Source organism: Pteronotus mesoamericanus, unplaced genomic scaffold (assembly GCF_021234165.1).
Source record: "Pteronotus mesoamericanus isolate MK-2021 breed Mesoamerican mustached bat unplaced genomic scaffold, CSHL_Meso_final contig_101, whole genome shotgun sequence".
NCBI lineage: Eukaryota > Metazoa > Chordata > Mammalia > Chiroptera > Mormoopidae > Pteronotus > Pteronotus mesoamericanus.
Window position 1 is genome coordinate 15,357,596 of NW_026555001.1, and position 22,362 is coordinate 15,379,957.

At 44.1% G+C, this 22,362-nt stretch overlaps 1 pseudogene; it reads left to right on the forward strand.

The window, feature by feature from the left end:
- Window positions 1-843: 843 nt before the first annotated feature.
- On the forward strand, window positions 844-1,796 carry LOC129064938 (glyceraldehyde-3-phosphate dehydrogenase-like; annotated as a pseudogene).
- Window positions 1,797-22,362: the final 20,566 nt, after the last annotated feature.

Genomic DNA, 22,362 nt, shown 5'->3' on the forward strand with positions numbered 1-22,362 from the left:
AGGCACATGGGATACTACTAGGCCAGTGATGGTATAATAAAATTATTTTGTTTATCTAGGTAGGAAAAGGTTCTTTAGTTGAGACTGATTCTATTAAAACCTGCTGAGTGAGATTCAAAATACTTTCAGCGGAATCATTTAGGATCCTTCCAGCAGCATAAATGGAATACCCACCTAAAAGAGGCTCAAGCAGTGAAGACATTGAAAACAAGAAGTCTGGAGAACAGAACTCCAGAGCCGCCCACTTTAGAAGTTTAATGGTGTCAGAGCTCTGGGTCAGTCTCTCACGGTGACAAAAAGACTTCTGCTGTTCCCAGTACCACCTCTTCCCTGAGATTATTCCAGGCAGAAAGCATGAAGGAGTCCTGCATTGTTTCCGTGTTTTTTCAGGGAGAAATACCTTTTGCAGAAGGCTGCAGACTTCTCTTCAGAAGACATTGGTCAGAACTGTGTTATACGCCCACCCACAAACCAATCACTGGCAGGGGGGAAACGGATTACCCGGTTTGGCTTAACCAATCACAGTTCGTTCTCAGAACCTGGGGGATAAGGTTGCCTATTTCTTGTTACTCTAAAATTCATTTATAACTGGTTTCCTATATTTTTATTTGCTAAACCTGGCAACCCCACTGGGGAACATCCCCATCTTTCTTAAGTCCGTTGCCAGCCAATACTTAACAAAATCCAAGATCCATTAGCGAGAAGAGGAAGGTAGTGCCTAAAAGCAACAATCAACTTTCTGCCTCATTGCTACACAAGATTTCCTATAGCTCCCATCAGGAAAGTCCCGGCTTATCTCTCTGCTCCTCCCAATTTGACAGACAGCCAAGTAGCTGAGGTGTGATGGGGAAGGTTGTGGTAAATGGGTTTGGCCGTATTGGGTGCCCAGTCACTAGGGCTGTTTTTAATTCTGGTAAAGTGAATCTTGTGGCCATCAATGAACCCTTCACTGACCTTGAGTACATGTCCCAGTATGAGTCCACCCACGGCAATGTCATTGGCACAGCCAAGGCTGAGAATGGGCAGCTTGTCATCAGTAGAAAGCCCATCTCCATCACCTAGGACAGAGATCACACTACCATCAAATGGGGTGATGCTGCTGTTGAATATGCTGTGGAGCCCACTGGTGTCTTCCCTACCATGGAGAAGGCTGAGGCTCACTCGAAGAGTAGAGCCAAAAGGTCTACCATCCCTGCCCCTTCTGCTGATGCCCCTGTGTTTGTGATGTCCCTGAACCAGAAAAAGTACAATTTCCTCAAGATTGCCAGCAATGCCTCTTGCACCACCAACTGCCTGGCTCCCCTGGCCAAGGTCGTCCATGGCAACTTTGGCATCGTGGAGGGACTCATGACCATAGTCCATGCCATCACTGCCATGTAGAAGACTATGGTGAAGCTGTGGCATGACAGTGGAGGGCTACTCAGAACATCAGCCCAGCTTCTGGTACTGACAATGCTGTGGGCAAGGTCGTCCCTGAGCTGAATGGGAAGCTCACTGGCAGAGCCTTCTCTGTCCCCACCCGCAAATGTGTTGGTCATGAATTTGAACTGCCATACTAATATGATGACATCAAGAAGATGGTGAAGCAGGCATCAAAGGGCTCCCTCAAGGGCATCCTGGGCTACACTGAGGACCAGGTGGTCCCCTGCGACTTTGACCCACTCTTTCACCTTCGATGCTGGGGCTGGCATCACCCTCAACGACCACTTTGTCAAGCTCATTTCCTGGGATGACAATGAATTTGTCTACAGCAGTGGGTGGTGGACCTTATGGTTCAAATCACTTCCAAGAAGTAAGAGCACAGCTCCAATGAGAGGCCCAGAGGAAGAGCGACACCCTCGGCTGTTGAGGAGCCCTTGCCCCAGCTTGACCCCCAACACACTGAGAATCTGCTGTCCTCAACATTTTCCATCCCTGAGGAAGGGGAGGAGCTTAGGGAGTCATTCTTATCATGTACCATCAGTAAATTACACTGTACCTCCTAAAAAGGAAATCTTGATTTACATGGCCCTGAAGATCATAGTTTTGTAATGTTATAACATAAAACCTCGGCCCTGGCCAGGTAGCTCAGTTGGTTAGAGCATCGTCCTTATATCCCCAATATGCCAAGGTTCTGGGTTCAATCTCCAGGCAAGGCACATACAAGAAACAATCAATGAATGCATAAATAAGTGGAATAACAAATCTCTCCCCTCAATAAATTTTTTAAAGTGTAAAAAAATAAAATAAAATAAAACTTAAATTTTCAGGGTCAGCTGGCAATGACAAACAGTGACTGATTTATTAAAAATAAGATGTGCGTAGGGCATGTTACAACCTGCGATTTACATTTGTGGAACCCGAAGTTTTGAAAACCACCTAATATTCTTTAGCTCTGCCGTGGCAGCTGAAGAAGAGGGAAATACCAGCCCCGATACTTCCTGGGCCCCTAAAGTTTTCTCAGTGTGGAAGACTGGAGTATCCCTGTGTTTTCAAAGACCACTTGGGGTTGAAGATCAAGGTGCTGTAGAAACAATGACAGAGAACAGAAATGAGTCCTGTGGGAGTCAGTGCCATTTCAAGACTATTTTTATGTATTTATGTTAGGGGATGATTGTGATGTAAGTAATGAGAAGGCATTTCTGAGTCCTGATTATAAGTATGACTACTGGCATGTTGCTCATAGACATACACAGACCCACAACCCCTTTCCCCAGTCACCAGTGGGAAAAGCCCACCATTAGTGGGCTGCCCAGTTCCCAGAATCCAGTGTAAAACCCCTGGTTTCTCAGACCCTGTTGAACGCTGGCCCACAGCCCAGGCAGCCAACGAAAATTCTGGCTGCCAGACCTGAAACTATGTGACAATTCTCTTAAGCGTGTCCACTCAGGAAGACAAAAATTTGATGGCTTGCATGGAGAGTCTGTCTGGCAAACACCTGTGTGTTCTGAGGTTGGCCAGACATAAATAAATAAGAAGTATAGATACATATGAAGTATATATATGAGAAAATAATATCCATTTCCTAAACTATGTATTTTAGACTTGTATTTAGACTGAATGTGTATTTATCTGCCCCCCTGCAAATACTGTCATAATAGTAAAGAATTAAAAAGACCATAAAGCCCTAGTTGGTGTGGCTCAGGGGATTGAGTGCTGGCTTGTGAACCAAAGAGTCACTGGTTCGATTCCCAGGCAGGGCACGTGCCTGGGTTGGAGGGCAGGTCCCCAGTTGGGAGCATGATAGAGGCAAATGATTGAGGTATCTTAAACATTGATGTTTCTCTCCCTCTCCTTCTCCCTCCTTTCCCTTCTCTCTAAAAAGTAAATAAGTCAAATCTTTAAAAAGACCCTAAACTAATAGGGTTAAAGAGAGGGGAGAAATGATGATAAGGGTCACAGTTTTGAAAAATGAAGGCACAGGGAGGAGCCATAACTACTAATATACAAATGTGGAGGTTTAAACCTAAGGGAGCTCACGGGAAGGGTGCTGCCAGCAGAGGCGAGTGAGGGGCACAGGAGGAAATAGAAAGTCCACTGTCCCAGCAGAACACAGGAAAGTGGCGGGGGCTGAAGGTACAGCATACCTCTGGCAACCATTCATCTATTCTTTGTCCCTAGATTTTGTTTTTGCCAGGAATTTACATAAATGAGATCATGCATTTTGTGGTCTTCTGAACCTAGCTTCTTTATTTAGCATAATGCCTTTGAGAGTCATCTGTGTTGTTGTTGTATCAATAATTTTTCCCTTTTAATTGCTAACTAGTGATCCATTTTATAGATGGAGCACAATTTGTTGGATTGTTTCCAGGACTGGGTGAATATAAACACTGCTACTATAAACATACATGTAGTGGTTTTTCAGGTTTTCTGTGAACATAGGTTTTTATTTCACTTGGGTAAATATCTACGAGTAGGATTCTTGAGTCGTGTGGTATGCGTATGCTTACGTCTGTAAGAAACTTCCAAGCTGTTTTCCGGAGTGGCCTTACTATTTTGCACTCATATCAACAATGTATGAGAGTTCTGTTTCCTCCACATTCTTGGTAGCACTTAGTACTTCCATTTTTGTTTTGTTTTATTTATTTTTTAAAAATTTTAGTCACTCTAGCAGATATGTGGTGGTATCTTACTGTGCTTTTTTTTTAAAGTATAGAATTTAATGGTTTTTAGTATATTCACAAAGTTCAATGCATCAGCAGTATCTGATTGCAGAACATTTCTATCACTTCCTGCTATGGACTGAATTGCTCCCAAAACTTCCACGTTGGAGCCTACTAATGCCCCAGTGTGAAGGTACTTGAAGATGGGGACTTTGGGAGGTAATTAGAGAGAGATGGGACTAATGAGGAGGGTAGGGTCCTTATGATGAGGTTAGTGCCCTTAAAGAAGAGGAAGAAAGATGTCTCATTCTCTCCCTGCTCACACACCAAGGAAAAGCCATGAGAGCACACAGCAAGATGGTGACCATCTACGAGCCATGAGAAGAGGCCTCGGAGTTAAGCCTACCTTGCTAGCACCTTGATCTTGGATTTTCCAGCCTCTGGGAGCATGGGAAATAAATTTCTGTTGGTTAAGTCATCCAGTCTACGAGGTTTTTTTATGGTGGCCACAGCAGACTCAAATGCCTCACAAGAGAAACCCTGCGCCTACAACCGCCTCTGACCCCCATCCTGACTGTAACTAATCTACTCTTTGTCTCTGTGGGTTTGCCTATTCTGGACAACCATATAAATCAAATAACACCATACAATATGTGACCTTTGTGTCTGGCTTCTTTCACTTAGCCTAATGTTTTCAAGATTCACCCACATTGTAGCATACATCAATAGTTCATTCCTTTTTATGGCTAAATGATAGTCCATGATGTGAATATGTCATGTTTTGTTTATCCATTCATCACTCGACTATTTAGGTTGATTCCACTTTTAGCTGTTATAAATAATGCTGCTGTAATTATCTGTGTACAAGTTTTTGTGTGAACATGTCTTAAGTTCTCTTGGGTATATACCTAGGAATAAAATTGCTAGGTCATATGGTAACTCTATGTTTACCTTTTTGGGGAAACTGTCAACCTGTTTCCCACAGCAGCTGTGACCTCTTATATTCCCGTTAGTGGCGTATTGGAGCTCCGGTTTGTCCGCATCCTCACTGACACTTAGTAATGACTGCATTTTTATTATGGCCACCTCAGTGCGTGCGAAAGCGGTATATCATTGTGGTTTTAATTTGCAATTTCCTAATGACTAATGCTGTTGAGCATTTTTTAATGTACTCATTTGCTTTTGTACTTTAATATAGCTTCTCTGGTGAAGTGTCAGTTCAAATCTTTGCCAATTTACTATATTGGTTTGTTTTCTTTTCACTGAGTTTTGAGAGTTCTTTATGTATCTTGGATACACGTCCTTTGATATGTGATCTGTCGATATTCTTTTCCTATCTGTTAATTGTCTTGTTATTCTCTTAAGAGTATCCTTAACAGAGTAAAAGTTTTACATTTTGGTGAAATCCAATTTGTCAATTTTTTCTTTTATAGATTATGTTTTTAGTTTTGAGGCAGGTTAGTAAGAAGTTAGGAAAATTCCTTGGTAAGTGGAATGGGGAAACCGAGACAGACGGTGGAACAAACTGATGGGGCAATTCACAGCCAAATAACAAATTGGCTGTAAATTTACTTTTTCGTAAAAATAAATGATTCCTTGGTCCCTCTTCAGTGACATTCTTTGAAGGTGAAACTGACCAGAAAATGACCCCACTCCCTCTATGTGCTCATTCTGGTACATCAACATACCACCTGGAAGACTAATTAATACTTTGCGGAGAACTCTCCTAGGTTTCTGGCCTGCAAAAGACAGATAAAAGACCTCAGAACAAAGGATGCAGGAGTGCCCTTTTGTAGGGCATGCACTTTAAAAAAACAACAACAAATCTCTGGGAACCCCCGTGGGACTTGCAACCAGGGGAAAAGCGGGCAGGGAAAACCCCTGAACCTGTGTCCCAGGCCTCTTTTCTCTGCCTTTTCAGTGACCCAAGCTTCTGCCCTCCTGCTTCTTTTATCCTAAGGCTTTCCTTGTTTCACTGTCCCAGCTTTAGTAAACGTCCTCTCAAAATCCCCTGGACTCACGTTGTGAAATCTTTCTTGCGCCAAGTCAGGATTGCACATACCACTTGCTGGCCCTGGACAGACCCGCTCCAACCTGGTCCCTGTCCAGTAACAATGTCAGTTCTTAGAGCTTTTTGCCTAACTCCAGGACACAAAGATTCCCTCCTGTGTTCTCTTTGAAAGCTTTTATAGTTTTAGGTGTTACATTTAAATTTATATCCATTTTGAGTTAATTTTGGCTAAGGTGTAAAGTATGGGTGGAGGTTCATTTTTTGTTTTGTTTTCTTTCTTTCGTCCTTTTTCTTTTTTTCTGAGGTTCATTTTTTTTTTTTTTTTTTGCAAATGGATGTCCAGTTATTCTACCACCATTTGGTGAAAAGACTATCACTTCTCCATTGAATTGTCTTTGCACTCTGATCAAAATCACTTGTGTTGGTCAGTTTCTAGACTGTTTTGTTCCAATGACCTATCTGTCTGTCCTTTAATCCACTGACACATTGGTTCTGGTTTTGATATTAAAGTAATTGCAATGAACTGAATGTTTGTTTCCCCCCAAATTCATATGTTAAAATTCTAACCTCCAATGGGATGATTTTAGGAGGCAGGGCTTTTGTGGGGTAATTGGGTCATGAGGGTGAAGCCTTTCTGAATGAGATTAGTGCCCTCATGAAAGGGTCCCAGGCCCCGCTCTTGCGCTGGTTCCACCCTGTGCGGATACTAAGGGAAGATGGCGGTTTGCAGCCCAGAAGAGGGCCTCCACCAGAACCCAGTCGTGCTGGTGTCCTGATCTCGGACCGCCAGCCTCCAGAATCGTGGGGAACACATTTCTGTTGTCTATAACATGTACGACTTCAACAGAGCAGCCTGACTTGACTAAATCAGAAACATTGGTCTCAGAAATGGCTTGGTATGTGTTCCCTTCCTGGTCCATTGACCCTTCTGTCATTATAAAATGTCCCTCTTTGTCTCCAGTATTTTTCACTGTTCTGAGATCTACTTTGATATTAATAAAGTCACTCCAGCTTTCTTTCTCGCCCCCCCCCCAATTATTTTATTGTGGTACAATACACATACTATAAAACTTGCCACCTTAACCATCTTTGAGAGTATAGTGTAGTGGTATGAAATATACTGGATCGTTGTGCAACTATTACCACCACCTGAAAGGATAAAGCTGGCGCCATTTGCTAATGTAGTACCTTTTGCCGAGCAGGCCTTTGACCTTGTTAAACCTGACTGCCATTTTACTCTTCTGAGTTTATGCCTCCGGGGCTGGAAGTTACTGCAAAACAAGAAGATAATGTAACTAGCTGTCCCTCCACCCCCTCACAGCCACAGGCAAAAGACAACATTGGAGCAAACTGCAGTTTATGCAAAACCAACTGAAACCTTCTGTGTCACAAGGCCCTCAACAGCCCTGGGGCCAAACAACAGCTACCCTCCCTTTTGTAATCCAATTATAATCTGGTAAACACTCAACGCCTCCTCCGTTTCACTGCTGGTATATCTCTTCACACCATGACCCTGTCTTGTCTTGGAGAGTGAATAAAAATTTACTCTGCATTTTCTTCTGTTTGTGAACTCTTTCCCAGCTGACCACCCTCACACCACCCATTTCCGGTTCTCTTTTCTTCTTGCAAAAACTGAAACTCTACACCCATTAATCCATAACTCCCATTTCCCACAGCACCCAGCACCTGGCAACCACCATTCTATTTTTTGTTTCTATGATTTTGACTACTCTAAGTGCCTCACATAAGTGGAATCATACAGTATTTGTCTTTTTGTGACCACCTTATTTCACTAAGATGAATGCCGTCAAGGTTCATCCATGCTGTAACGTGTTGCAGAATTCCTCTCATTTTTAAACCTGAATAATATGCTATTATATGTACACACAATGTTTTGCTTGTCCATTCATCTTCAGGGGACACTGGGTTTACTTTTACATTTTAGCTTTTCAAATCAACGGATCGTGTGGTTTCTCTTGCCCAGTCAGAACACATTCTGAATGGCGGATAGGGCGCTGTACATGTGTAGTGAATGTTTCGTTTTAATCTCCATCCCTGCCCTGCCTCTCAGGTAACGCGCAACCACCGTGTTCACACATTTCACATGACATGAACTCACTGTCATTCTGTGTTGCCAGGAGGATTCCCATCAAGAGAGTGCCTGGGAAATGTGTTGTAACAGCCTGCATGGAGGCTGCCAAGCAGCCATTGCGCCATGTTATTTTTTCTGGCACTTGAGATACTCTTTAGTCACCCTTTTGATGTAAAAAAAGTTCTCTGCCAGTTAGTTTTCTCTAAAATAGATAGTCATTCCTGGATACAGAAACACAAAATATTTTTTGCAATTGTGCACATAAGACTCAGCAGTCATAAGGGTAAATTTCAAAAGTTTTGGATACGTGTTTTAAAAAACAGTATCCTGTTTTTTTATCATATATAATGATTTGCCTTTTATCATATGTAATGCTCTGTTGCATAACTGTCTTTGCTTGGTTTAGCTTCCCATACTGAACAGCTGGTAAGCACAGGATCTTTTATTTATTTATTTTTATAGATTTATTTATTTATTTTTAGAGAGAGGGGGAAGAAAGGGAGAAAGAGAGGGAAAAATCAGTGTGAGAGAGAAACGTCCATTGGTTGTCTCTTGCACACTCCCAACCAGGGACCTGGCCTGCAACCCAGGCATGTATTCTGACTGGGAATCAAACCAGTGACGTTTTGATTTGTGGGACAATACCCAACCCATTGAGCCACACCAGTCAGGATAAGCATAGGATCTTTTAAGCTATCAGAATTGACTTTTTGTGTCGTATCCAATCAGGGCACATACCTAGGTTGTGAGTGCATCCAGGAGGCAATCGATGGATGCTTCTCTCTCACATCGATATTTTTCTCTCTTCCTTCTCCCTCTAAAGGTGGTGGAGAGGCCCTGGGTGGGTAGCTCAGTTGGTTAGAGCATTATCCTGATACTCCAAGGTTGCGGGTTCGATCCCCAGTCACGGCACATACAAGAATCAACCAATGAATGCATTAAAAAATGGAACAAATTGATGTTCTTCTCTCTTCTCAAACTCAATCAATTAAAAAAGAAAAAATTCTTTAAAACCAGTGAAGAAATGTCCTCGAGTGAGGATTAAAAAAAAAAAAAAAGATTGCTGCAGCAATTCCGGACCATGCATGAAGATTTTGATTTCATCCAGCAAAGAAGAAAAGGGATGCTCCTTCCCTTGCATCTCTTTACATTAGAGCAGACACAAAAACTTCTTAACCCATATTTCAAGATTATTAATATGTTATATTTGTGATTATATTAATAAATCCTTGACAAAAGGAAGAAGCCAGCGAAGTAAAACTACAACCCTTTTAGCAAACAACAGAATTCCAAACACTTAAGTAGCCACATAAGTTGGTAGAGATTCGAGACTGACTGCTATTTTACAAGATAAATTTATTAGGAAGGCTTGGAGATTGACAGTTGTATGTGACAAGAGATAGTGTGAAACTTTCAGAGGCCAAATGTCTACAATAAAGTTCTTACAAATAACACAGATGTTTTTATGATTACAGAAAACAAACAAGATTAGAAGGCAATTGCACAGGTAAAAATTCCACAACAGAGCCCCTTTCCTGAATGCAGGTCCGCTCAGCTCACCCTGACTGGATATATATTCAACATAACCTGTGGGGTGGCGAGGTGTTTGCATTTCCTGTATGGCTTCAGTGTGATTAATGCTAGGGACACATAAATGGAATTACACACTACGTGACCTTTTGTGTCTGAACATAACGTTTTCGGAGTTCATTCATGTTGTGGGATGCATTGGCACGTCATTATAGGTTATTGCCAAGTACCATTCCATTGTGTGGGTATACCAGCATTTGTTTCTCCACTCATCAACTGATGGACTTTTGGGTTGTTTCCACTTTTTGAATAAAGCTGCTATGAACATTCATGTACAAGTTTTTATGTGAACACTTGTTTTCAATTTATTTGGGTACATACCAAGGGGACAGAAATTGTTGGGTTATATCATAATTCTATGTTTAACTTTTTGAGGATTTGCCAAATTATTTTCCACAGCTGTTGTACCATTTTACATATGTTGTATGGGTTCGTTCTTTTCTTTTTTTTTTTTTTTAATTATTAAGGTTTAGTTTATGGCCCAGACTATGGTTTACTAGCAATGTATGAAGGTTCCAATTTCTCCACCTCCTCACCAACACTTGTTATTTTCTTAATTATTTTTAATTATGGTCATCGTGGTAGGTGTGAAACGGTATTGATTTGCATTTCCTTAATGATGACTGATGTTAGTTATTGTTTTGATATTTGATTTGGTTATTTTCCTTCTAGCAACTAAAGGCATCCAACTGATGCCAATGCTTCTGGCGAAGGTGGGGGTTAAAGCAGGTAACAGTGTAGCTGGAGCCCTGGTAAAACTTTCAGTCCATATATAGACAAGTTGTGGGACCAGTGTAGGGTGTTCAGATAGATCAATGTTTGCCTGGTGATGCTCTTGCCGATCACCAGAAACGTCCTTCAGGACATGATGGACATGTGAATCGTACAGGACTCAAGTGCAACTCAAGGTCCACACATCCTGCTTATAATAATTCCCTAACTACCTCTGAAGATGAGACACATTTGTTTGTGTTCCTTAAACCAATGTGCACAAAAAATTCACCAAGAAACTCTTTGGATCGTAGTTCTTTGTTTCTCTTTTTATTTATTTTTATTTTTATTTTTTCACATTTTTCATACCTGATCTTTTTTATATTGTTTGATTTACTTATTTATATTTAACAAAATTGTTTTTATTGTTCAAATACATTTGTCTCCATTTTCCCATGTTTCTCTTTTTAAAAAATAAGTAATACATTCATATGAACCAAGAACCAAATAAGCTAATAGGCATACACATAAAAGACTCACTTTCCCCTATTCCCTAGGCAGTCCAGCTACCATCCCAAGGAGTAATCGCTTTTCATTGGTGTGTGCGTGTGTCTCCTTTCTCATGCAAATACAAACAGAAAACATGCATATTCTGGGAGCATAATATACTTACTAGTTTGTACTTTTTTTAACCCAGTTAAAAATCTGTCTCAGAGATCTTTTTATATCAATGTCACAGCAACATATGAGACCTGTTTTCCCACAGGGCATGTTGTCAAATCTGGATTTGAATCAGTATAATTGAAAATGATATTTTGGTGTAGTTTTCATCTTTATTTCTCTTTATTATTAATAAGTTTGTCTATCATTTTGTTTGCTGAGAGGTATTTGTAACCCTTTCCCGAGATCTGTCTGTTCACATTCGTTCTCCACATTTTATTGGGTTGTTCACTTTTTTTATTGACTTCTATGATAAAGAGAATTCTCTTTAAATGTTAGGGATATTATCGCTATGTCCATGGACATGTAAATACTGTTATGAGATAACAGAAAAAATATACCTAGAAGGTACTCAAATAGTCCTTTCTGTTAACGTTGTTTCACTACAATGTCGATGAGATGCCTAGAAACTTAACTCTTGCTTATATCAATTGGCCTATGGTAAAGTTGGTTTCATTACACACTGTTTCTCATAAAGCAGCAGAACCTATTGATAAGTTAATTGAGGACTTGCTGTGTATTTATCTCTGCCCCTGGGTCACAGAGGCCCTAAAGCCCTTGTAAACTCCTAAATGATAAGAACACCAGAGACAACTTTTGTTCTAACAAGATGACCCCGGGTGAGCCCTGGGTGGGGGTGGTCACCAGAAAGAGCAAGCCAAGGTAAGAAGCTTGGAATTTTCAGCCCCACCTTTCCTCCTCCAGGGAGGAGCTGGGAAGCCTCCACAAAATCCCAATAGTAATGGGATTCCAGAAACTTCCAGGCTAGCAAACCACATTAGGAGGGTGACACACCCTAACGTCACCATTTGGACCCTCCCCGCCCTCGCCCTTTGTATCTCTTTATCTGTCTATTCTTCTGCATCTTAATCATATCCTATAATGAACTAGTAAATGTAACTAAGTATTTCCCTGAGTTCTATGAGCCGCTCTAGCAAACCAATTGAACTTGGAGAGGGGGGTCCACAGCCAGTCGTTTAGAAGCACAGGTGATAACTGGAACTTGCACCTGGACCAGCATCTGAAGTCAGGGTGGGGTGGGGTGCCCCCTGGGGGTACTGAGCCCTCATCTGTAAAATCTGATGCTTCCTCTGGGGAGATGGTGTCAGAATTAATGCTGTATTACTCCAGCTAGTATTGGAGACTTGCTTATTATTGTGGGGAAAACGCCACACACATTTGGTGACCAGAAGCGTTAGAAGTGAAGTTTTTTCTGTAAAGGTCAAGGAGACAAGAGAAAAACACACAGTAGGGAAGTGCTGGGTTTTTCCTTCTGTAAGAAGGGAAAACTGAGGGGTCTTTTCCTTTGCAACTGTTGTCCACTTTGTCATTCGCCTTTGGGCTGTGCTTATAGTGATTTTGGCCTTGCTCATTTTCTCTGTGCTCCATTTACCTTAGAAGTAAAAGAGGAGGAGCCAGGGGAAAGACAGAGAAGAAACAGTTGGTTAGGAAATCCAGAGAAATATTTCAAGGACAGAGCTGCCAAAAGGGTCAAATGATGCTTACAATAAAACGATACACTAAGATGAGGCCATAAAAATGAACATCCGACTTGGCAAACAAGGAGGCCATCGGTGAATGACCTTACCAGCGCAGCCTTAAAAGTGAGGCATTGACGGATGCCTGATTGGAGTGAATGAGTGAGGAAAGACAATGGAGAAGGTTTTTGTTTGTTCGTTTTGTTTTGTTTTGAAGTTTTGCTATGCAGTGGGGCAGAGAAATGTGGCAGTAAACGAGGATGTGGGGGTCAAGGAAATTTTTTTAATGGGAGGTGTTATACTAGAGTGTTTGTATGCTGATGTAATTGGGAGAAATAATCCAGTGAAGAGAGAAAGCTCAGGATAGAGGAAGAGGCAGAGGGAATAATTTTAAGGGAGAGGCTCTTCAGAAGGTCTAGGGTGGGTGGGATGCTGGCCCACAGAGAGGACAACCTCATCCATGGTGAGCCCGGGCACACAGCTGGGCCACTGGTAGATGTGGCAGCTGGTGGGATGACGCAGTATTCCTGCCCGACTGCTCTTGTTTTCTTGTGAAGTGTGTGGTGAAGGCGAGTGGAAAATGAATGTGTTAGAATGTGGGAAGTAAAACATATGAGGGAAGGTTGCCACAGAGTGTTGAGTGCCCATTTGAGATTTTTGAGGAGAATTGCAAGGGAGGTCAGTGGGCACAGCTGTGTGCCCAGGCAAGGCCTGGAGCGGAAAGAGAGCGCAGGGTCAAGAAGTTGCCAAGCAAAAGCAGCGGAGGGGAAGGAGCCAGGGATACGGGTATTTACAGGGCAGCAATTATAACAATGAACACGGAGCCTGGGATGAGTAAAGAGGAAGTAAGGACCTGCGGGAACAGACGGTTAGTAACACAGAGCTGGTACATGAATCAGGGGTCTCAGTGTCACCAGCTAAGGGGTTCTTGCCCCACTTCAAGGATGGACATCAAGAGAGGAGATGAAACTGATTCAGAAGAAGTTTACTGAAAATGAGGTGGAGGGAGCTTGATGCGACAAGGGAGCACCCCACTCATAAAAAATACGGCTCCCCAAACCGCTGCCCTGGCCTCGCTTATATAGGGCTGGGTTCCCCAAGCAGGCGCAGGGTAGATTTCTTTGCTTCCAGGGCCCCTCTACGGGCTGGTGGGGACTGGTGTGGGCGCAGCAGAGCAGAGCTCTTCAGGGAGGGCCCGAAGAGAAACCTGAACCTTACCTAGGAGAGGCTTAATAACTGAAGAGCATTCCTACCTGTTTAAGAGGCTCATCCTGCTTCATCAGTAAGATTAAAGAAATATTGGACTGCAAGCACTAGCCTAAGTGAGATGGGAGAATAGGAGATAGGGATCGAAGTGCCCCATCAGGCTTGAAATAGAGACTTTGGAGATGGTAAAGGACCTAACAGTAGGAGTGGGTGGCTACTGTGAGGGAGCTTAAGTTAGGAAACTCTTATGAGAATATTCTGGCTTACAAATAAGAATAGATGTTTGAATAAGTGGCTTGTGTTCTGTTTTCTTTAGACACAGATTTGAAATGATGGGAACTATGGAAATGTGTACTTAACTGGGTTAGGAAAAATATATACCATGAGGGATTTCTTAGGGGGGCAGAAGGGTGCACTGGGTTTTTAGTAACTTGTAATGGTTGATACAAGCCGGTGAGGGAAGAAACTGAAAGATCCCAGCCCATCAGGTTCTTAGCTCACGTAGTTTTGCTTGCAAATTGCACAAACTTTTTGTTCCTTTCTTGGGCAAGCTCTGCACACATGTTTACAATCTGGTTAAAGAATCAGCCGTAGCAATGACGTTATTAAATACACACATACACAGCAGTGGCCATAGTAACAGCACAGTTACTCAAATTCTGTTTCCTCAGCAACTTATCTGAAGAAGACCACGAAGACTTGAAGAAAGGCACCATTTTCCATTTACAGGGGGAAAAAAAGGCCAGCTCTATTGGGTTCACAAAGGTTGCTGTGACTACAATTGTCCTCCTGGGAGACAGTCACAGGAGCAGACACCCTGGATGTTCTGCTGTCTTTGGCTCTGGCCGATTTCTGTGACCATGTCAAGAAGCCATCGACAATCAACCAAGCAAGGATGTGAGGACCTGAGAACCTTATCAACCATTTTGCAGCCTTGAGATTCCTTGTTTATCTCTTTAAAAAGAAATTTATTTTATTTTATTTTTAGAGAGAGAGGAAGGGAGGGAAAAAGAGAAGGAGAGAAACATCAATGTACAAGAGATATATTGATAGGCGGCCTCTCACATACCGCGATCCAGGCAAGTGCCCTGACTGGGAATCGAACCAGCGAACCTTTCACATTTCAGCTCACAGGCCGGCACTCAATCCACTGAGCCACACCAGTCAGGGCTACCTTTTTTTTAACCCTCACCTGAAAACATTTTTCCCCTCATTGTTTTAGAGAGAGAGGGAGGGGAAGAGAAAGAGAGAGAGAAACATTGATCGATTGGTTGCCTTCTTGTACATGCCCTGATTGGGGATTAAACCCACAACCTGGTTATGTGCCCTCACTCAGAATCGAACCTACAACCTTTTGATTTACAGGACAACCCTTTAACCAACTGGGTCACATGGGCCAGGGCCCCGAGAGTCCCTGTTTAAAAGAGGAGTGATATTCAATTCATTGCTGGTCAGGAGGCTGGTCAGATGCCAAAAGAATTGAATCTTGGTGATATCCAGCTAGGAGCATTATTTTAACAGAGGGAGCTTATGACGAGGAGGTCAAAGGCCGAAGGGAACATAGGGGTGGCAGCTGAAGGAAGCCGGGGGGGAGGTGAGGTTAACAAAGGGAAGAAGTGGGAGTTACTGGGATCCAGAAGCTTGGAGGAAGAGCCTGAGGGGAGACGGGACTCTGAGGAAGAGTACTGGACAGTTGGTGCCATGTGTTACAGGGACACAACAGAGGCTGGTTCTGAGAAGGGGGGAAAGCTGGAAACTCGAATCAAGCGCAGCTGCCAAGGTAAAGAGCTGTTGCCACCACGATCCTCCCGGTGCCTGACACAAGCTTCAAGAGACAAGTCCCTACTTGCCTCCCGCTTTGCGCGCTTCCTCTAGCGCCCCCTACTGGCGGGGCCTCAAAAGGTGCCGGCAGCAAGAAAAAACAGGGTTTACAGAAGCCCAGCTCCAGGAGCCGTAGGGAACGAATACGAGTTTCCAGTTTGGGGCTATTACAGATAATACTGTCTTGAGCATTCCTGTACATATCTTTTGATGTAAATGTGCACTCATATTTGAGGTTATACACCCAGGAGTGTCCTTGCTGGATTAATAGGTACATTTATTAACCAATTGGTCAATGTGTGGTTCTATCTTACTGTGATTTCAATTTGCATACTTCAGGTTACTATTGAAGTTGATCGGCTTTGACCACTTGGATGTCCTCTTCACAAAGGTGCTTGATGAGGTCTCTAGGCCATTTACAATTTTCCTATTTGTTCAATGAAGATTTTTACATATATTCTTAATACAAGCCCTTTTGATTAGGTTTATTACAAGTACCTTCTCCTAACCTGTGAACTTGCTTTTCTCTCCCTCTCTATGGTGTCTTGTGATGAACAGATGGTCCTAGTTTTATGCAGTACAATTTACCAATCTTTTCCTTTAGGGTTAATGCTATTTGTGTCTTCTTTAAGAATTATTTTCTTATTCCAGGGTCATGAAGATATTCTCCTATATTCTTCTTTTTCTATTTTCTATCTCTTTGTTCATATGTCCTGCATTCTGAGGAATTTCATCAGATCTATTTTCTGATTTCCTAATTCTGTTTTTAACAGTTTCTAATCATCCACTGGGTTCCTAATGAAAATATACGGAGTCTGGCAGAAGTAAGGCTTGCTTGAGTGTGGTTGGTAGGGTACTGGAATGTCTCGCATGAGATGGACAGCAATTTGAACATTTCACCTAAAATGTCATATGGTGTGTTTGAGTGTGATGTTGTTCTGTTACAGAATTGCATGCTTATGATTTTGTAATAAAAAGGGGTGTTATTTGTGCTGGACCCTGTGTGTGTGTGTGTGTGTGTGTATTTTAATTTCTAGAAATTATATTTTTTCTCTAATTCTACCTGGTCATGTTTGATAGCACTCATTCTTGTGCTGTCTTTTCAAATTACTCTTTGTTTCTTTAAACATATTTAACATATTTACTATATATTTTGCATCTAAAAATTATGATATCTGCAATCATTGCAAGTCTGAGTTTATAGGTCAATGTTTCTGCTATGGCTTCCTTATGGTGGCATGCTTCCTTGTGATTTTTAGAATTGTTTGCTATGAATGTTAAAGTTTGTTAGAATTGTATCCGTGGGAATCTTTCAAATCCTGGTGTTAAAGCATGTTCTTCCAGAGGAGAATTTTACTTGCTTGTGCCTAGAAAATCAAGACCACTTGAAATTTTTGCCTTTGTTCCTCCCAAAAGTTAAAGGTTTAGAAATCTCCGGGAGACTCCCCTTACTCCCACCCTGAACCCACTCCTGTTTGGATAAGTGTCCTTATCTCTCTTTCATACCCTGAGGGTGCTGCCTTTTGCGGATCCCAGCTTCAGGACAGGGTGTCTGACCCAGCATGCTATTTTGTATGGGCCTTGTGCTTTTTCTCTGGTCCCCCTGGTCTTGGGCACCGGGAACTTGCAGATGCTGCCACGGTGCCACTGGCCTCGGCATTGACTTATCGTTTTTGGTTCTGTGCTTTAAAACAGAAAAATACCTTCTGTTACTCCTTTCCCTTTATCTTTCTGCTAGCCCAACAAATGCACTTAAGGTTTGTAATATTTATCCATTATTTTGAGTGTTCTGTATCAGGAGGTTTTCTCTACACATTCAGCCCACCATATTGTCAGAAAAGGAAGTTCAACAATTTTTCGTAGGAAATGTGTCCCTTACGCACGAGTCCTATAAGGCAAGTAGTTTCTTCAGCAGTTGGCCCAGTATGTTTTACAAACCCATGTTTTCTCTTTCCTGCTCTATTTCTTCCTGTTTGTTTAGAATGTCTCTGGAGAAACTCCTTCTACAACTTGCGTAGTTGCCGTAACAGCACAAATGGAATGAAAGCTTTATGAGAGCAGTAATTATTGCACTAAATAATGAGACGATTATCCAGGACCACGCTAAGTTAGGAGGAAGTAAAGGCTGTAGGAAAACTGATCCACCCCACTGACACCCTTCTCTCAAGATTAGAGCCAACTTCTTTCAAGGTCTTGCAATTTAGAAAGAGCCAGGAGCTGTTTCCAATGAGATGATCTCCCTGATTGGAGATACACGTTTAAGTGGGGAAGACGTTGCCAAAGCCAGAGGGCATGTTGCAACACAGACACTTTGTTGGCTGAGTCTTGGTGGGCAGCTTTTGAACAATTCCAGTTCGGACCTGTGCAAAGATCATCTTTGCGGTGCTCTAAAGAAAAAAGAAATCCTCCCATAAAGGTGATTCGGCAGAAGGCCTGCCAATTTTTGTGTCTTTTTTAAGCGGGAAAGAACACTTTTTCTCTTAAAAGGGCTAAAGGAGGGCCAACATGTAATGGTTGACTTAGGATTTTTACTGTTTCTCAGAGGCTGCTGAGGGCTCTGGCTTCTCTTCATGAGCATGAGACCAGCCCTTTTCTGTTCTAGGTCTTAAATAAGCAAGGCATTAGTAACACACCCTGCCAACTCGCTGCTGGTGCTTCTAACAGCTGGTTTCGTGGGAGGACCTGCAATATCGAGATCTCTTCTACAAAATGGCACTGCCTTTCAAAAAGAGCTATTCAGTCTTCTCCCTTATGGTCTCCCCGACTCTGGTCATTGTTCATACATAACAGGAACCCCATGAAAACCTGTTAATCCTCGGTCCTGTAGTTATCAAAACAGAGCCTAGAAGTTCCTAAGTTCTTAGTAATACCATTTTCCCCCCATGTAGAGTTCCACCTTGCCAAGGCACAAATAGGTATTCAATTTATAGTAATAACATGAGGATCCCGCCTTTCTGGGTATGGTATTTTTATGACAGCCTCCCAAAGTAAAATAGATCTGTCCTGGTCTGCCCTTATATTTAGGGAAACAATGGTGGCAGCATGTTGTTGCCAATAGGCACCTAGTGACATCGGTCAAAGGGGAACCTCACTCTCTTAGCCAGTTGGTGGAGTATTACCACCGTGTTTGCGAGGCACCTTCCGGCAGCCTTGGCTGGAGAAGGACGGGGAAACTTTGCTGATTGGCTCAGCCCACAGCTGGCAGCCCTCCCAGTGTCAGGGCCAGTGGCTTCTTGCAATGACGTGTTGTCTTCCCAACAGGCTTGGCATAGGTCCACACGTCAGCGGTTATAACTGAGCTTTGTTTCAAATTCTGGTTTATGCCACTGTGCTTTTCAGAGCATATCAGGTCTTGACAGTTTTATATTCAGCCATTGTGGATGTATCAGTTAGGACTGGCTCCCTCCCCAGGCCCTACTCAAAGTCTGCATCTTGAGAGAGTAACTGTATTCTCACCAGCACTCCAGAGCCCCCGGGCCCTGAGGCCCCCGCGGTTAGCTGTGGCTTCCGGGCTGTGTGGCACAGCATTTATTTCCATCCAACTTGGACCCAACACAGAGGCACTGACCCCTGAGACTTTAATGTAACTTGCTATTTAGGCCAGCCTGATTTACTCAACTATTTTTCTCTGTCCGGGAGGATTGTTTCTATTCTGATGACTAGATCATAATTTTTTATAATTTATTTTTAGGTTAAAAAGAAAACCTCAGTCATCTTTGCCCCATCATAACTTCTCAGCTTATTCAGTGGCAATGGTCCTTAGTTCCTGCTTCTGTCCTCACTCATATCTCACCAATGGCTGGTGGTCAGCTCTTCCCTCTTTCAGGTGTGTCCTGTCGGTTACACAGAAGCCTGCCTCTCCTGCCCTAAGCGGTTGAGGTGGTCCCTTTGTTTCACTGTTCAGCAGCTGACCTCTTGCTGTGTCAGGGTGGGGGGATTTTCTCCCAACTTGAGGCTGAGGAAGCAAGAACCCTAGAAAGGGGAAGTGCCCATCCATATATTCCGCCCCCTCGCCCCCCCGCCCCCGCCCCCCAGAGGTAGTGATGTGATACACTGGTTGTGGTGAGATTCAGGCGCCTTGACCTTCAGGGGGAATGCGGGGCCGGACCCTGAACCCTCGGACCATTTACCCAGTGTTGCCAAGACTCCTGGCCCTCCTGCCTGCGTCCTGCCAGAAGCGACTCCACTGCAAAACCTGCAGCCAGGTAGTGCCTGTGTTGCCCACAGGGCCCCCTTCCGCCCCTCTCCACACTACCGCCGGACCTTCCGGGGCCCTTCCGTCCCTTTTGTTTCTCCCCGCACCCAGCACGCCTCTCTGATGATAGCCTGGGCCCGGCCCGGCCTGCGGCAGCTGCCCCGGCTCCTCCCCGCGGGGGAGCGCCGGCTCGGTGGGCAGGAGGGTCTGGGCGCAGAGACGCAGGGGTGCCGGCCTCTCCTCTGCTCCCCGTCGTGCTGCTGCCCCTCCAGCTGGGGCCCAGGCGGGGTCTTCCACCCGTTCCGCCAGCGTCGTTTCCCCAGCCCTTCGTCTCCTGCTCCTCAGTCCATCCCTTTGCCCTGTGTGTCCCCAGGACCTCTCTGTGGACACCAGAGGGTTCCCGGAGAAGATGAGTAATGGGATGCTGAAGGGCTGCGGAGAGAAGGAGGCCATGGCCGTGCCCGAGGAAGGCCCAGTCCACCAGGGCAGCAGCTCCACCTGCACCCTCCCCCCGCCACAGGAGACCTCATTCAAGACCCTGGCCTCTGGCCACACTGCCAGGCACTCCGCTGACCCCAGTCCGTCCGCCCTCAGAGACCAAAACCAATTCGCTCTGTCTGCCTGGGGCAGAGGGTAGAGCTGTCACGTGAGGATCATGGGGTGAGGGGGCATCTTTCCTTGACCATCACCTACTTATGCTAGAGCAAAAATTCTAACAACTTTGGCCTCAGGACCCCTTGACATTCTTTAAAAAGAAGGACTTCGATGAGCTTTTGCTTTTATGAGTTATTGCTATTGATAGTCACTGTATCAGAAATTGAAACAGACTTTTTAAGACTGTTTATTGTAAAATAACATTAATTAACTCATTGTATGTGAACCTATATAACATTTTCCTGAAAAATAATTGTTTTCCACTTTGGAAAATATTTAGTGAGAAGAGGGGGCATTGTTTTACATTTTTGCAAATATCCGTAATGTCTGTTGTAACAGACAGCTGGATTCTTCTATTGGTTTCTACACCCCATCTGCTATTGCAGATGTCATATGGCTTCTGGAAAATTCCATTGCACTTGTGAGAGAATAGGAGTGAAAAAAGGCAACTAGCATCCTATGAAAATAGTTTCAGCCACTTAGAATATGGAAAGGGTCTTGGGGACACCCCCATCCCCCGCCTCCCTCCCAGGGTTCCCGGGCTTCACTTTGATTATCTCCGATCTAGAGCAGGAGGGAGCAAATTTTTCTGTAAATATTTTAGACTTTACAGTCTGCCGAAACCAGTCAACTCTGCCATGGTATCAGAAAGCAGCCATAGGTAATATGTACACAAATGGGACTGACTCTATTCCAATAAAAACTTATTTACAGAAACAGGTTGAGGGGGATTGGATCTGGCCCCTTGGCCTCAGTTTGCCAACCTCTGGTCTAGAATCTAAGCTCACAGAGTCCCTGGATTTAGGGCTTGTGCCACAAAAGGGAGGGGACAACGCTATCTGACTCATCCTGGCCAGGCTCCAGAAGAAGGGAAAAGGAATTTCCCAAAGACTAGGCTTTCTATTTCTAATTATTGTAGTTGCCAATTTGGTGAGCTCTGCCGTCTCCACCTCAACACTTAGATAACCCTTGGCCAGCTCTGCTTCTCCCACAGCCCATCTAAGCCTCTGCCCTTACTTCTGGGGGCGTCAGAAAGCCTCGCACATCCGGCTCAGCTCCGGGGAGGCTGTCCTCTCCCCCAAGGCCTCCACCCCACCTCCGGTCAGGGGCGCTGGGGCGGGCTGGGCTGTACAAGACAACCAAGTAGACCAGCCTTCTCTGAGTCCTGAGCCAGGCCATCTTAGTGTCATTGTGTCATCTGTGCTCCTGTTTCCTTTGGAACCTCTTTCCCACATACCACAGTTCCCAGGGAATAAAAGCTGTGTTTGGACCTGAGTCTCAGCTGTCTCCAACTGCCCTTGTCCACCCCGCACCCCCAGCCCTGGTGGGAACAAAGAACCTCCCAGGGAGCCGGTGGGGGTCTCCCTCTGCCGCAGACACAAAGCGGGTTACTCCTGGCCCTGGTTTGTTTGTGGACCCGAGTCTCCAAGCCGATACTTCCTCTGGTTATTCTCATTCATCACCTGGTCCTTTCCTTGGCTTGACCTGTAGCCCTCACAGCTCTTTCCCTCCTGTGCCGGGTGTTGTCCAGCTGGAGAAGGTGGCCTTTGGTCTCTAGGGGACTGTCCGGGCACTAAGGGACACAGCTTTGCTGGAAAAAGCCTGAGGCAGCCTTAGAAAGCCGTAATGATGGCCTTGCCCTTCCTCAGCTCCTCACTAGCGCCATCTTTCCTTTGCTCCCCTTGTCTTCTCTACCAGGGTGACGTGGTCACCCCCACAAAGACACAAGCCTGGGTCTGAGCCGGGTGGGGTGGGGCAAACTGCAAACCAGGAGAAGCTGCATGCCCTGGGGGGTCCCCCCA